This window comes from Lepidothrix coronata, unplaced genomic scaffold, assembly GCF_001604755.1.
Source record: "Lepidothrix coronata isolate B3197 unplaced genomic scaffold, Lepidothrix_coronata-1.0 Scaffold63, whole genome shotgun sequence".
NCBI lineage: Eukaryota > Metazoa > Chordata > Aves > Passeriformes > Pipridae > Lepidothrix > Lepidothrix coronata.
The window spans coordinates 2,475,403-2,491,899 of NW_016690243.1; the positions used below are offsets into that span (position 1 = coordinate 2,475,403).

General features: G+C 42.3%; 1 long non-coding RNA gene across 1 annotated transcript; it reads left to right on the plus strand.

Annotated features, from left to right (window-relative positions):
* The first annotated feature begins 11,452 nt into the window (after positions 1–11,452).
* LOC108498781 lies at positions 11,453–15,098 on the plus strand. Its single transcript, XR_001875303.1, has 2 exons — positions 11,453–11,554; positions 12,369–15,098. It is a non-coding gene; the product is annotated as an uncharacterized LOC108498781 (long non-coding RNA).
* Positions 15,099–16,497: the final 1,399 nt, after the last annotated feature.

Here is a 16,497-nt window from a genome sequence, read left to right on the forward strand (position 1 = left end):
AATCCAAACTTAACACTTAGAAAAGTCTTACCAAAAAGTGGGATGCCAGTTGCAGGAACTTACTGCCTTCTCTGTTTGCTGGGATACATGTTTAGAGCTTTATCTAGCAAGGTCCTAAATGCGCTGCTCCTGACACTGTGAAGCAATCAAGCATGTGAGTAAATTTAAACAGCTGACTCACTTCATTGACTCTCTGGGTGTCATGTACATGCGCATTGGGTAGCAGGACTGATTAAGTGCTTCACGGGATGTCAGCCAAAATGGGCAGACTGTCACACTGCTCAGACTAAGGGGGAAGTGAAACATCCTAAATACTTCCAGAGTGTATGTGTGTGTATGCATATGTATATACATACATACATACATACATATAAACACACGTGTGTGTGTGTGTGTGTGTGTGTTTTATACATTTATATTGTCATGGCATTGGGTATTTTATCTATCAAGTGACAAAGTTTGAGCCTTGCCTTGTTGATACTGGTGAGTTTGCAGCCACAGATGACATGATTGCAGACCATATTTATAGACACTTCTGAAGAGAAGTAACACTTCCTTAATGCATAAAATGTGCAATTTTCCCTACTCTTGCTCTAGAGTTACACAAAAAAGCAAATAGCCCTCTAAGTGAAGCAGCCTTGATCCCATTTGAATTTGAGTACTGGTAAAATAAAATGTTTTGCAATTTAAGATGCTGCAAATAAATTTTGAAAATAGTGACAGAAGTATATATCCATGTTGTATATATCTTTATAGCTTGTATCACAGTCATCTTTGTATCTCCACTGGAACATAAGGCCAGTTAGTATGGAAAAGATTGAACTTTGTCATTGCAAAAGACATCTCTTAAGACATTCATGGGCATTGTGGTTTTGGCAGGAACTTTCATACATCTTGACAGAGATGGCGCATTTTCACAAAAGGATTTTCCTTTTATGTTTCCACATAAATCTGTGGAAGTTACCACCAGCTTCAATGGGAACACAAGTGGAAAGAATGAGAAGGCACAGGGTCATTTCCTGATTTTGCTGTTGATCTTCCGCAAGAATTTCAGGAATTAATTTCATCTTTCCATGTCTTGATTATTTCAGATGTAAACTGGGGATGATGCCCATCCCTGTTGACCTTCATAACAAGCCATGAAATCCATTCATGCAAGCTAATATTTAAACATCACCCAAACCCCAATAAATTGATGAAAAAAAAATTTCAAGAACTTTGGTTGGTGAGTTTGGATTGACTGCTCTAATACTAATTTGGCTATTATTATTATTTTGTTATTTATATGTATATTATTGCAAACATACACATTTTATATATATATATATATATAGAGAGATCTTCCATATTTCATGTGTTTTAGGTTTTTACCACCATGGTCACTGGAGTCATTAAGGTGAGATAAGTCAATTTCATCATCATCATGGCTGGGCTTCGCGAACGAAGATTTGGGAAAGGCTCTATCCACATTTGTTACAAGCGCGCTGGTGGCTAATAAGGCCAATACGAGACAGACATATCCGATTGCAAAAGGCACAGCAGAAAGACTCCTTAGGTGGTATATTCTGCAAGGCAGGAATCTTTCTGCGTTGTCTTTTCTCCTTGAGAGTGATCCTGCGTGTGTTCTCAAAGGAAGAAGCAGCGTTATAGATGGTGTGTCTCCAGACCTCCCGATTGCAGGCCAGAGTAGACCAGTTATGTTGATCACTATGGCATTTGCAATTACATATATTTACAACCATATTTCTCAGTTTACACATCACAAGTGATATTTCTCACTGCATGAATTTTCAGACTGGTAACAGAAGCTAAATGCATTTTCCTTAAAAGTTTGTGTATTCTGTGAAACACAAAGGCATTAAGCAGTTATACTTTTCTGAATCATGGTGTCTATTGTAAGAACAGCTGTGTATTTAGTTCAACAGTGAAACTCAGACTGCTTTACTAATGAAAAGGGAGTCAAATAACCAAGGGCTCGAATGAATTGCAGGCTATTGAAAGTGGACAATTGGCTCACTAAATGTGGCCCTCATGAATGACACCACTTCCCTTTAGATTGGCATTGAAATAATCCACATTCACTTTGTATTCTACAAAGTATTTTAGGACCTTCTATGATCAAGTTAAGATATAGAAAATACATTCCATGACAAAAATACAATTTCTTAGCTTGCAATAGCAAAACTTCAGCATTTACTAAACAAATGCATGTAGCTTCTAGGATAAATGACTTTTGGTGTGATTATTCATAGATTTTTCCTCTGGGCTTACCACTACTACTGGACTGCTGCATATGCATCACAAAATTTATGAAATTTTGGCAATATTGGAAAGAATGATTGCCCATTTTTCAGATACAGGTGGAATCATTGCCTTACTGAAGGCAAAGGGAAAATTCCACTACATGTCAATAAAATAAAATACTTTGGACAGGGAATTCAAGCTCAGATACCCTAAATAAAAACATCCAAGGTGAACTGAAACATTTTAATTATTTCCTAATAGAGTGATCTGCAATTATGCCTCTTCTTCCTTTAAAGAGTCTTCAGAAAGTCTCGCCCTCAGTTTCATACTATGTGGCACAGATCTTTTTATTCTTTCCTGTTCTCCTTCTCCAGGCTTTGTTAATTTTTAATTCTGTTCATAAATTTAATTACTTCTTGCCTAGGATACACTTCCATAAAAATCTAGTTATCTAAACCTCTTTTTTGTGTATCAGGACTGTTCATTCTTCATGCATAACAGTTGAGCAGACTGATCCCTGACCAGGATGTTGACAGTGGACCATGAGAAAGGGATTGTGAGAGATTTGAGTCAGTCTTAAAAGATTCTTTAGAAAAACCGCTGAGCTGATGAACAGAAATAGGGAGCTGCCTTTTTTTAAGGTATATGTAGCAATGAGTATACCCATTTGATGGGTGGTTAAAGAAGACAGAGCCAGGTTCTTTACAGTTACATCCAGTGACAGGATAAGACCCAATGGGTTCAAATTGAAACAAAGAAAACTCCATTTAAACATATGAAAAAACTTATTTACTATGAGAGCGATCAAACACTGTCACAGGTTGTCCAGAGAGGGTGTGGAGTATCCATCCTTTGAGCTATTCAAAATCAGTTGGATGGACTAAGTGATCTCCTTTGGTGCCTTCCATATTAAGCAATTCTCTGATTCTCATCCCCTAGGCAGTGAGTTTTAGCATGTAGCACAGCATCTCCTTCTGAATTCTGGCCCTTCATTTGACAACGATATACCATCTTCAGCCTAACTCTAACCTCTTGTTTTCCCAGATTATCTTCCAATTTCAGCAAACATTCTCTTTGGGCATCAATCTTGGGTAAAATATATTTTAGGTATGCAAATGTTAGGGACAATTTTTATAATATCAGTTTTCTCATTTATGACTAACTCAGATTTAGATGGCTTGAACTCCACAAGCAGATAAACTTTATTTCTAATAATGCCTAAAGCTGAAAAAAAAGGTTATTGACATGCTCTTATATCCAAACGTTGATTAGATCTAGATTTGAAATATATGATTACACAAGTTTATGATGTGTAAATCAATTTTTATTGTCATGAAACTTCTCCTACTTGTGACAACCATATGCACAGAAGTCAAGAAAATATCTGACAGCATAACTTGGGAAAAAAAAGATGTACTATACAAAACAATGTGTAGATGACAGCTGCTACTCCCCCTTTAAATCTTATTCAGTCATTCTTGTGCTCAATAGTATCTCCTTTTGCTTTCCATTCAATACTGATGAAGGTGGCAAAGCCAGTCCCTCTGAAGCTGAACTGTTCGTGCAGTACACATTTTTCTTGCTAATATTGTAAAATAATTCATTTTTCTCAAAAAGAAACAGACAACCAACACACAATTTTCAACCTAACTGTGGAAACACTGTTGAAGAATGTAAGAACATCTCAATAGCTTACATTAGTACAAAGACTGAAATCAAGAAGATTGGATTCAGACTTTACTTCCTCAAAGCTGGAGAGAGTTTGGATGCATCATTCCAGTTGACGTCTACCTCTATTATGCTTCCACGAAAATCCAAGAAACCTGCTCCTCATAATCCAGAAAAAGCATGAGAGTGCTCACAATAATCACAGGGAATCCCCACATCTACCATATTGATTGGTAGCTCTCACACTGCCCTGCAGAGTTCAGCGGGGAAGTCAATCAATGGGTGTTTAACTCTGGCTGGCATCCTCTGCACTCAATCCTGCAGTCTGGCTGCTCCTGTCTCCTGCCAACACCGACTCCAGAGCTTTTTTTCTGCAGGGTTGGCAGCTGCCTCCATGCCTCTCTGCTCCAGCCAGCACTGCACAGAGACATCTCTCAAGTGCTGGCAAGAGAGCTCAAAGAGATTCCAGCAGGCGGAGGAGATCCCCTGCCAGGTTAAAGGAGCAAACGACTGAAGGAAAAGAATCACTGGACTATTTAATCCTTTATTTTCATGTCTGTATAAAGACAGCAGGAAGTGTGTGACCCCAAAGGAAAGAATTTTCTTTCAAAAAGTGGTGCCATTCTTTCCATAAGCCTTTCTGTGCTCTCAGAAAGAAGAAACTTTTGCTTCTTGGAAGGATCAAAAGAAGTCTGCCAGGGGTGACAAAAGAAAGGGAGAAGTTAACCTCCTGACAACAGCAATAGGTTAAGCCAGTATGAAGGAAGATTATACTGCAAAGATCTTCTAGGACTGAGAAGAAAAGTATCTTTGGTTCAGCAAAAGAGAAGGAACACAGTAAAAATGAGAAACCAGAGAGATGTCCATTTGCAGCAACACTTTGCATTAATAAAGCTGCAGGGGTCACTGTGAGAGACAGGACATGACTTTGGGTCATACAGTCAGAGAGAACTGTTAGGCCTAGGAGCTGCTGTGCTACTAGCAGTAAGACCTCAATACAATCAAGTGGGAATAAAAAGAGAGGGAAGACAAAGGAAAACATGAGTCATGGATGGTATTCAAAATCGTATTTGTCAACAAGGGCATCCAGGGACAATGTCTAGAGAGTCAAAAGGACAAAACACAGATGGAAGCCTAGCACACTCTCAGCAGCAGAAAAAAGAAGAGTCACCTCTAAAGACTCAAGAAGTAAAAGAGAAGAATTGGGAAAGGACAAATTTTTGGAAGGGTAGTGGGGGCTTTTTTAAGTGTTTGCTGGATTTGGGAAGAGGAATGAGAGTTTCAAAAGCAGTCCATCTGTCAGAGACAATGATGAAACACAGGCCTTTATGCCTAAGTTTTTAACTGGAGGTATCAATGTGAGCGGCTCTAGCTGATGGAGGAAGGATTGAGCCATACCGAAGGAGATGCAGGATGTAATTAGAGCAGTTTTGAACTAAATGTTTGGAGAAGACAGAGGTGACAGGAATAAAACAGATGAAGTGATAGTTACAAGAAGGGAATCTAATAGGTGTTTTCATGACAGGAATGATCTGTGACTACCTATATTTATTTGAAAGGAAACTTAAGGACTTTGAGAAATAGTAGGGAAAAAAGAAGGCATGAAGTAGACGTACATGATAGGAGGGGAGAGGAGGGGATAATGAGAGAGAAAATAAGAGAAATAATGAAGTCAACATTCGTGTGACAGCAGACTGAGAAGCAAATGCGGAAAAGGTTAATGATGGAAGTAATTAATTCTGTATTTTAACTTTGTTTTTTTCTGCAGAAGCAAATGAGGTAGTTGCAGTAGAGCCTATTTTCTAAAAGAAAGGGAAGCACACAGTGAAGTCTAAATGAGGCAAGTCATGTTTTTGGTAGGAGAAAAATTGAATGAAGATCTTTGACTGAAGAGATGAGGACACTGATAGTCAGTTAAAATGTCAGGAAAAGTAGCTCAAGGGTGAACATGACCATGCAGAAGTGATAATCACTGACCCATAGTCAGGATCATATCGGTAATCGGAGTAAGCGTTACAGCAGCGCAACTGACATCCAAAAATTGATCAGAAAATTTCTCAGACGTGCAGGTTTTGGCTGGAATAGAGTTTATTTTCTTCACAGAGGCTGGTATGGAGCTGTGTTTTTGATTTGTGCTGATCACTGTCTTGAAAATGTAGGCATATTTTTGTTACCGCTGAGCAGAATCAAGGTCTTTTCTGCTTTTTGTTACTGCCACACTGGTGAGGAGATATGGTGTCATGGTTTGAGATAGCCCCAAAATCTAATTCCCTAGTCCTAGCCCCCTGTCACATCTCAATCCAATGTGAGATGGGTTTTTCCAGACAAAACACACCAGACTCCAAATGGGGAAAAGGGAATATATTACAATGACTGTACAAATAAATACTACAATACATTATATACACGATCACAACTATCTCTACCATGACATATGTATTTACAATGGATCAGATCTCTTCTGCCTCCAGTCTTAAGCTGTGCCGAGGAGGTTTAGGTTAGACATTTGTCATGGTTTGAGAGCCCCAAAATCCAATTCTCAAGTCTAAGCCTCCCCTCTCACATCTCAGCCCAGTGTGAGATGGGTTTTCCAGACAACACATGAGACTCAAAATGGGGGGAAGGGAATATATTACAAAGATTGTACTCTGTACAAATAAATATTATAATACATTACACACAAAATCTCAACTATCTCTACCATGATAAAACAGTATTTACAATGGATCAAACCTCTTCTTCCTCCAAATAAAAGTCCAGGAGGGAAGAAGGAAGAGATCCTTTCTACTTTCCGAGCAGCAGTGTCTCTAGGGCAGCAGGCTCTCCTCTTTCATGCAGCAGTTGTAGATGGATCTCTGCCAGTACACACGAGGGGGTATCCAAGCCCCTCTTGGCCCTTCGACTCCAAGCGAGGGTCTTCTCTTCCGTGGGCTGTGTTGCAGGGACAAAACTTGCTTCACCACGTCATATCATGGGGTGTAAGACATCCCATGAAGGTCCCTTCCTCAGGAGATTCACCCCTGAGTCAGAACATCTTGGGTGGCTTTCAGTTGAAGGCCTTTGCCTCAAGAGTTCTACCAGAGCTTCTGTGCTCTGATCTCAGGCTGTTAGCTTAGCTTGGCAGCAGCGGCGAGGAGGGCCAAGGTCACCCCCTCCACATTCCGTCTGGCCGTCCCAGTCCAGCTTTCCAGGACACCTTGAGCTTCTCAGCTCCTCTCTGCAGTGCTGCTGCACTCCACCCCTCCTTTCTAGGAGGGGTCTCCAAGGAGTTTGGAGGGGGGTTGTTTTCAGTTCTTACCCAAACTCTGTCTCTGTAGAGCTTCGTTCTGCTCTCTTTCTCTCCATTAGAGATCTCTGTGTCTTCCTTGGCTGCATGCTGTCTCTGCTGCTTCTCTCTTATCTCTTGGCTCTCTGCCACTGTCTTCCATACGCTGCTGCTTTTGCCGCTGCTCCCGCTGTTGTTTACAGTGGGGAAAAAACTCCCAGCTTCTCAGTCACAGACCTCAGTCCAGTTTAACACTGTTTCTGAGTTTCTGTGACTCCAACCGGGGGCTGGGGGGGCCATAGCCACCCAGTGGGGCTCCTGCCCCTTCTCCTCGTGGCCTCAGAACATGGCTACCTCTCCTACAACAACTACAACAACTCTTCCGGTCTGGGTGATATGTTTATATTTTGCAGAAGCGCTCCTTGGCTCAACCCCAAGGGTCACCACCCCCTGGGGGTTTACCATTTTATAACTTCAGGGGGAAAACTGTTTTTTCCCCCACCACAACATTAGAAAGAAATTCTTTACAGAGAGAGTGATCACACATTGGAATGGGCTGCCCAGGGAGGTGGTGAAGTCACCATCCCTGGAGGTCTTTAAGAAGAGACTGGATGTGGCACTTAGTATCATGGTCTTGTCTCAGTCTGATGGGACTGGAATGTTTGCTAAAGAGGATGAGTTATGAGATAGACCAAAACTTCTCTCTCTCAGCAATTGTAAATTCAAAATTAAGGGGCTTTAATCGAGGAAGTGTGGAAAAACAGAAAAAGTAACAACCCTTTATTAAAAGATATATGTATGTTGGCAGAAATAGTAACAGAACACAGAAAAAATAGACAGCAATCCTAGAAAAAAAAAAAACACAAAAAAAAGGGTCTGACTGAATACTTCTCTGTCCTTTAGCACAGTCCTAATCGTGACCTGCAGGGGGCGCTGTTGGGCTCTGGCGGTCACCACGCGGGGAGAGGGGTCTGGGGGGTTGGTCTCGGGTCACAGGAGGAGCCGATAAGAAGATGGGGGACCCTTCCCTCAATGGAAGGAAGGGGTAAGGAAAGCAGTTCATCCCCCAACAGGACTCATGTGGTTGGGGGAACTGTGGTTCTCAGTTGATGGTGCCCCATCTCAGTTGAGCTGAGAAAGCTCCTCCTTTTCTCCCAGCGAGCACAGAGACTCTCCGAAGAAACACACAGCAGGTTCGGGTTGGAGACAAAAGTCAGCTCGCAGGCAAGTTGAAGCCAGCAGTCAGGGCTGACCAGGATGGGAAACCAAACAAAAAGGCTTCCAGGCCTTCTCTCCAAATGCCCCAAACACAGACCCTGTCTCCATCCTCGAAAGAGAACCCAACCATCTGCCTCTCTCCCCTCTGAACACAGCCCGCGCCGCCCCCTCCCCAAAACTCCTCCCCCCAGTCTTTGATGGGCCGGAGGAATTCAGCAAGATCTTTTGTAAAGCTAATTGGCTCCCTTCCCCCCTTTCCACTCAAATTCCGTCTTTCCTACAGTGAGGGGGCAGGGGAAAGAAAAATTCTCCTGAATTTCTAACCTATAACAGTCTAGTTGACAGAGTGGTGTTGGGTCATGAGATCATGATGTCAGAGGTCTTTTCCAACCTGGTTGATTCTGTGATTCTGTGATCATGCTCAGTATATAAAGTCGGGGGAAGAAGGAGGAAGGAGGGGACATTTGGAGTGATGGCATTTGTCTTCCCAAATCACTGTTACATGTGATGGGACCACGCTCTCCTGGAGATGGCCAAACACCTGCCTGCCCATAGGAAGCAGTGAACTCATTCCTTGGTTTTCTTTGCCTGTATGCATGGCTTTGGTTTCCCTATTAAACTGCCTTTATCTCAACTCACAAGTTTTCTGGCTTTTACCCTTCTGATTCTCTCTCCTGATCCTGCTGATGGGGCAGCCATATGGGGCTTGGCTGCCAGCTGGGGTGCAACTATGACATCAGATCAGTGTGGTCATGCAATAAACAAATGGCTCTCAAAAAACAGATGAACCAAGAAGGGGGGGGGAACCAACCAAAAAAAACCACAAATACCCCCTTCAGGATGTAGTTGATTATAACTTTTTCTGTTCCAGAAAGTGCACTTTATTTTCAATTTCCAATCTCACATATACCTCTTTAGCCTTGTGCTCAAAATTTACAAAGCTTTAGCTTGTCAGCTAAGGGAATTCTCTGTCTTTCCTCTGAATATTAGTTACATAATAGCTTGAGCTAAGCAATCAAAGTGGTGATAGGTCAAAAGGAAGATTTGCCCGAGGTGATGCAGGAAGTTGATGGCAGAGCTTGAAGCTGAATACACATTTCTCTGCTATTCAGACAGCACAAAAACCAATAGAACCTCCTTCACTATTTGGATTTTGTTGGCTTTTTTCCAAAGCAGCACTGTTTCTGAAGCCAAAGCTGCAAAATGCAATGGCATTGAAAGAGCTAATAAGCCAAAGAAATATCCCCAAACGGCACGGCTTTCTAGCTCTCAATGGCACTTCCATGATAGTACTAATAAATTATATATCTTACAATTGGTGTTTTCTACATCCTGTAAATAGGTACAGTTCTGGAGATACTAAGAGGAGTGTGTTAAGCCCAGTCTTCCCCTTGGATTTTACACTCCTCACCTTCAAAACTCTTACGTCCAAAAAATCCACAGCTCTTTGGTACTAACATTTCTAGTTATAAAAGAAAGTCGTCGTTCAACCTCCTCACATCTGTTTTGTGGGACTAAATGACAACTACTGAAAATTTTAGTTGGAAAGTGGTAGGGACGGTAAATACAGCACTGAAATTTACAGGGATGAATTAAACATTTTTTGACATTGCAGAACAGTGTAACATTAACTTGTCAACAGTGCAGGATCCAGTAAATAGGCCAAGCAAGGAATTAAGAGGGTCAGTACTCCAAGGTCCACTCTCTGAAGTGACAGCAGTGATTAAGATGACACCTGCACTTGAAACTGCCATTCTTTAGGTTCTTTAGGGGTTATGATTTATCTGCAGTTGACTAAGGAATGGGCCAGGCATTATAAGCATTACTCACATTCCCAGAAATTTCAAGATTTTTCTCCTGTGAATTTACCTGGCATCGGCTTCTTCACAAAATGCCTTCAGAACTGAACATGAAGCCTCAAGTACTTAAGATCTGAAAAACTGTAAAATAGGCAAAGTTATATGTATGTTGAGCAATCTATCTGGATCTTCCCTTCTCTTCAAGCAGCTCATCAGAAACTCTTTCTGTAAAAAGAAATATTTACAAAAATTGGGTTTTTGCACAAGTCTAGGGAAACATTGTGAGAGCATGAGTTCTCAGTCATTAATTAATACTTGATCCAATGGATTACAAATTCTAGGTTGATTTTGACATTAGATTAGCACGTTTCTTTGGGTTATTTCCGTGAGCATTCCGAAGACACATACTTTGAACTTCTAATAATTGCCTACAGGTCTTTTATTCAACCTTAAGCACACACTTTTTCCACTGAAAAATAAAAACTGAGCTCTGACTAGAACTAGCTAATGCGACAAAACAGCCTAACATGCTATTTCTACAAGCAGCCTTGTCCAAAGAACAAATAAGATAAAAATAGGGACAAGCTAAACTTAGATTTTGGTGGGTGCTTTCACTTAATTACCTGATAACACTTCTCTTGTTTTTTGTTTTACAAGGCTGCAGGCTGCTTTCCGCCCTATAAAGCTGCTACAACTGCTTTCCTCAGAGTGGGACTTGGCTATGATGGCACTCATTAGTACTGCTACGAGGGTCTAAATCTGAAATGATGCAACAAAACTAAAGGTGACTTGTGCTATTTATTTATTTAAAAAAAAAAAAAAAAAAGCCGACAACCAGCCCAAGTCGTTTTATTTTTATAGTTTAACTTCAACCGAGCCGCAGTGGGTGCCTGTGGCCCCCGCTCTCTCTGCTGATACGCTCGGGGCCAAGTTTCGTGGTACCACGGGCACCCCGTGGGTCCGGCTGGGAGCCGCCCTCGGTAGCAGCTGCCGCCCCCGGCAGGCTCTCCCAGGATCCCCCGAATCCCCTGAATCCCGGCCTCGCCGAATCCCTCGGGGCCCAGGCCGGCCTGGCGAGCTCCGCTCCTGGGGCCGCCGGCACCCTCCGCGGGGTGCCCCCGAGCCGCCCACGGGAAACCCCGCGGGGGGAGAGAAACCCCCGAGCCGAGCGCGCCAGCGGCAGGAGCGGAGCGGAGGCGGCCCCGCCGGGTCACGCCCGCCCCCGGCCGCGCCACCGCCCCTTCCTGTCATGGCAGCGGCCGGGCGGCGAGAGCGTGGCGAGGTGGCGCTGGCTGGCACCCTCGGCAGCTGAGCGCCCCGCGGAGCGGGGACGGGCCCAGCGCGGAGCCTGCGGCAGGAGGTGACTGCGGGGCGCCGTGCGGGCAGGGCCTGCGCGGGGCCTCCTCCAGGGAGAGGCCGCCCCGCAGCCCGCCCGCGGCGCTGGGACGGGGCGGCGCGGGCGCTCCAGGGTTGGCGGGGCCCGGCCGCGGTGCGGGCCCGAGCCTGGCACTGCCCCCGCCGGCGGGGCGGGCGGAGCAGGCGCTTGTTCGGGTGTCCCAGGCACCGCGGAAGATCGACGCGGGTTTTTGTCGAGTGCACCCCGGGAACGAGCCATCCCCGCAGGAAGAACTATTGCGGAGAGGGCATCCGGGCTGGTCCCGACATGCGCCTCGAGGGCACCTTCCCAAGTTGTAGGAACCACGGTAGACGTTTGTCCAGCACGGTGACACTGCCCGGGAGGTTAAGTTCACACTGTCCCCAGTGTGCCGTAGTCTGGCCGTGCTCTTGGATCCCGAGGGTGCCCAGTACTAGGGGGTGTGGGTGAGTGGTGTTCAGGAGCTACACACCCCTAAACACCTGGTGAAAGAGGCCGACATAGCACAGCACGAGGTAAGCAGGCTCTGATAGCTGCAGACAGGAGAGCTTGTTCTGGCTTGACCTCGTGGTAAGACACCAAAAGATTAGATTCCACAGCACTGCATAACAAGATAGCAACCCCACTCTGGCTGTCTCATGATAGTAAGTCATTTGCTTTTGTAATTGGGAAGATAAAACCTAAATTTCCTGAGCCCCACACAGATATGTGTAATACATCAATCACATCACTTGGCTTTTGACAAGACAAATCCAGGGGGAAGGGAAATTCTGTCATGTTCCGTTTGTTTTCCTTGTAGATACTGCTGAAGTACCTGCTTTCCACCACTTTCCTCATTTAACTTCCCCTTGGGGTCAGCTGGTCATCAGCATGCCTTCTACCAAGAACACCTCAAAACTTTTCCTGGTCCTCTTCTCACTGCTGCTGGTGCTGCCAGTGGTTGAAGCCCTGGATGCCGGAGATACCATTGCCTTTCTTCTAGGCCTCGCTGTCAGTGTTGTCGGATTCTGCGCCTGCCTCGGCTTGTATGCAAGGAAAAGGAATGGGCAGCAGTGATTTCAAGAAAATGCTCAGATGAAGTGAATTTCCTAACATGGCTTGGGGTTGGGTGTAAGACTGAGCTTTGGTTCTAGATAACTTTCAAAAAACAAATAGTAGATGTTTCTGCAAACCTGTCTTACTGTTCAGTACAACAGAATCAAGACTGTACACAGTAAAAGGGATTTTTAGGATCTGCCCTTGTGACAGAAGTATAATTTTATATTGCTTGTGATTAAATATTGCCTCAGAGAAGGGTAAGAACTTTTTGAATGGGGAAGAAAAACTATAGAGTGGCTCACAGTAAAAGTCTATAAATGTAGCATGTGAGGGAGGCCGTCAACAAGTTCCACAATTTTGGTTTCAAGGTTTATTCAGGAGGAAGCAGCTATTAATCTTCTAGTCAGGATGACAGAGTTTTGAAAGTTCTCCTAACTAGATAGCTGGCAAGCTCTAACTTGTGTGCTTGTGCTCACCTTCTCTGTAATGACAGTTAACACCTAACAGCTCACTTCTGCTGTCACAGGAATGAGACTTAACGAGAACTAAGAAAACATGAAAGGCTTTTTCTTTTCTTTGAGAATATTTTTAGAGCATTTTTATTTTAGAATATGCCACTCCTGTAGCCTATGTTCTTGTTACCAAGTAAATACACTTAAGAGTGGGACCAATATTGTTATTTAACATGTATTTCACAGAAAAGTACGTGTAAGGCTATGTAAATCAGATTAGGGATATGGGCTTTGTCTCTTGTTTATTTTTGTACACAGCTTTCCTTTAGGCGTACCATGTTTAAGCTTTATTTCATTTGCTGTTTGTACTTTTTTCTCCAAAACTGAAGACTTATCTATTTTGATGAGGAATTATGTGTAGTATTTTTCTGCATTAGGAAGTTATTAGAGTTATAGTAAGACCATTGTACACATGTTTCTTAGAAAATGTACACATGTTATAGAAAAAACTTGTTTTGTTAAAATCCTGGGTTTAGTTAACAGGTCCATTGCTCAAGTGTCTTCCTCATGACAAACTTACGTTACTAGCTAAATATTTAGGCTTCTCTAACTGGTGCATGTGAGTTCCACAGAAGATTAGGACCAAAACCAAAGTAAAAAGTCCTGATGCAAAATGGGAGATGTATTCTATTCACGCTCAGTCAGATCGTATGGTATATGGTTGAAAGACTTAATAGCATATCTAGAACCTTCTCTAAGTACCAAAGGTGAAAAGGCTCAGCCAAGAATGTTTACCACAACTCCCTCCAGCTTGTTAGGGTGTTCTAGCTGTCTGCTTGAAGCAAGGAGCACAATCTCTTAAAAGCAGCAGAATAAGGAGCATAGGAAGGTGAGCTTTCCACAGTTCACAGAATTTCCTTCTGATCTTGTGCTGTGGACAGTGCCACTCTTGCTAGAAATCTTGGCTTTTATCTTTCAGAGCTGGGGAAAAAGGTTACATGTGATGCGAAGCTATTCCTCCACTTCAAGTCTCTGTTCAGTAGAGCACCAAGCTAGAAGAGTTGTTGGGCAGGTCTTATGTAAGAAATTGGGTGGCATATTATGTTCTACAAATTCAAAGATTTCTGCATGCCATTTTTGGCTGGTTTGACTTCTTTCTTCAGCCTCTGAGGAGACAGAAGCCCTTGTTATTTCAGTCTTGCAATTTATGTCCCTCTCTCATGGTTGATAGAGGGAGGAGGTTAAAATGAAAGCTTCTAAAAATTGCATGGGATTGAAACTGTAGGATTCAATTCAGTAATCTGCAAGAATGTAGGTTTCTGATTTCACGTTACAAGAATAAAGGTCACAGAGTTACTCTGATGAGTTGCAAGTTTTGCCAGGTTCTTGAACAATTTTTGTAGCTTTCAAAAGTCTGGGACATGGTGCACAATGACTGTGTACAAATGAAATTACAGGCCTTAGAGGAGCTTCAGACAGTAGCATCACCTTTGAAAGCTGCCTAGCAGCAGTAGATGATCCTGTATGTGATTATTCAGCTGGGTGGGTGCAAGCACACATCAAAGTGTGATCTTCGATGTTCCAGCTTGGGTAAACCATTACACTTAAAAAAAACCCCAACCCCCAAAATCACCACTCAATTCACTTTAATTTTGCAAAATTACATAATTTTGCCAATTTTTCACTAGAATATATATGTTGCTCTTTCAATAGAATAAGTTTTATCACAAGCAGCTTTTCACAGACTCCTTTACCTACACTTTGGAAAAGATCCCTGGAAACTGGGCAACAGTTTCACTTCAGAAAAACAAAATTTTAGCAGAGTAATTATCTTCAAGCAATAGGGATATGAGGAACACTGTTCTTTGCCCGAAGCTGAATGTACTTTATTGAAAGGTGTTTGCACAGCATAATAGCTTTGTTTCCTGGGTTCTGAAAGAAGCTTTATTGTTAAAGACTTCCATTTGTTGATGTCTTGAGTGTAAAATCAGATACCCCTGTTTTTCTTTTGTCTTAATAAACTTTCACATATGATTTATCATCAGCTTGATGTAGTTCTTATGAAAAGAAAAATCATGATGACAAAAATGACTAAAACTGTTGAAACTCCTTCTGTTATTATTTTCTTATCTACTTTTGCTTAAAGTTAGATAACTTTAAAACTAATGTGGGATAAGGTATGTGTTCAGTTGAGCTTTTGTACAGTGAGCGTACTTCTGTAGATTCTACTACTTGTTTATCCCATTTCAATATCAGCTACTTTAAAGCACTTAAAGAGGGCTGGTCCCCTTTGACACTGTCAGCTTGCAGTTGCAAAGAATCCTGTTTTTCTGGTACAAGGGAAACTTGAAGTATTATTTATTTTTCCTTTTCACTATGAATTTTTAACATATCTATTATGTAGTTGCCTTTATACCAGAAAAGCTATTTATGTCAGTTTTCTACTGGAGACAGTTAAATTCCAAATCTAACTTTATAGTTTTTCATCATATAGTGTCACTATGTGTTAAAATGATTTTTCACTTCTTAAAAAAAATTAAGGGGCCGTTGAGTACAAAACAAGAAAATGAAGTTATTTTGCATTTGCCTTCTGGTTAGCCAAGTGGATTCAATGTTCCCCACTGATGGGGAAAACCCTTCTGCCTCATGCCACCTTCATTTCCCCTTTTAGCCATTTGCTTTTAATCATGTGGTTTCAGTTACACTGAAAGTCCAGAACGATTAATTGAAGGCTGTCAATTTGATGAGGCAGCTAGCAAAACCAGGTTCTAGGAGTCTTATTTTGTAGTGTCTCAAAACTACTGAGTCATCTAGCAAATTTCAACATTAACTATTTATTTCTATTGTAGGTGTTTTAAGACAAGTTATATATCTCACTTACAGATTTATGACTTTGTGAAGGAAAGCTGTGTACTGAACCATAAATGCAGGGGTATGGGCCCAGCAAACAGATGAAGCAGCTTGCCTGGACATACTAATCACCACCTACCAACACAGGCACACCCTCTCACTCGGGCTGATGATAATCAGACAATAAAACAGGGAAGGGCTGTTAGCTATATATATAAAAGGAAACACACCACAGAATGGCCTGAATGCAAAAGTAGTTTCTTGTCTCAAATATTTGTCTTATCATTTGAACTTCACAAGTGATTATGAGGTTCTGGCTAAAATTCCTGCTAGTCCAAATTAGGTGTGATAATGTGAAGTGCTATGTATTTCTTGCATCAGATTTGAGGTAGACTGGGAAATATGTTCTTTATATTTGTAATATACTAAGGTGCTTGCAATACCCCTCTTTCAGAGAATACCGGCCTTTCTGTATATTTTTTTCTTGAGTATTATATTTCATGCCCTGTGAGGCCATCCATCTAAGAGAAGGTCACTCTAAACAAACCTACGTTCTGAGACCCTCACTGCCACTGTCCGAGTTTCACT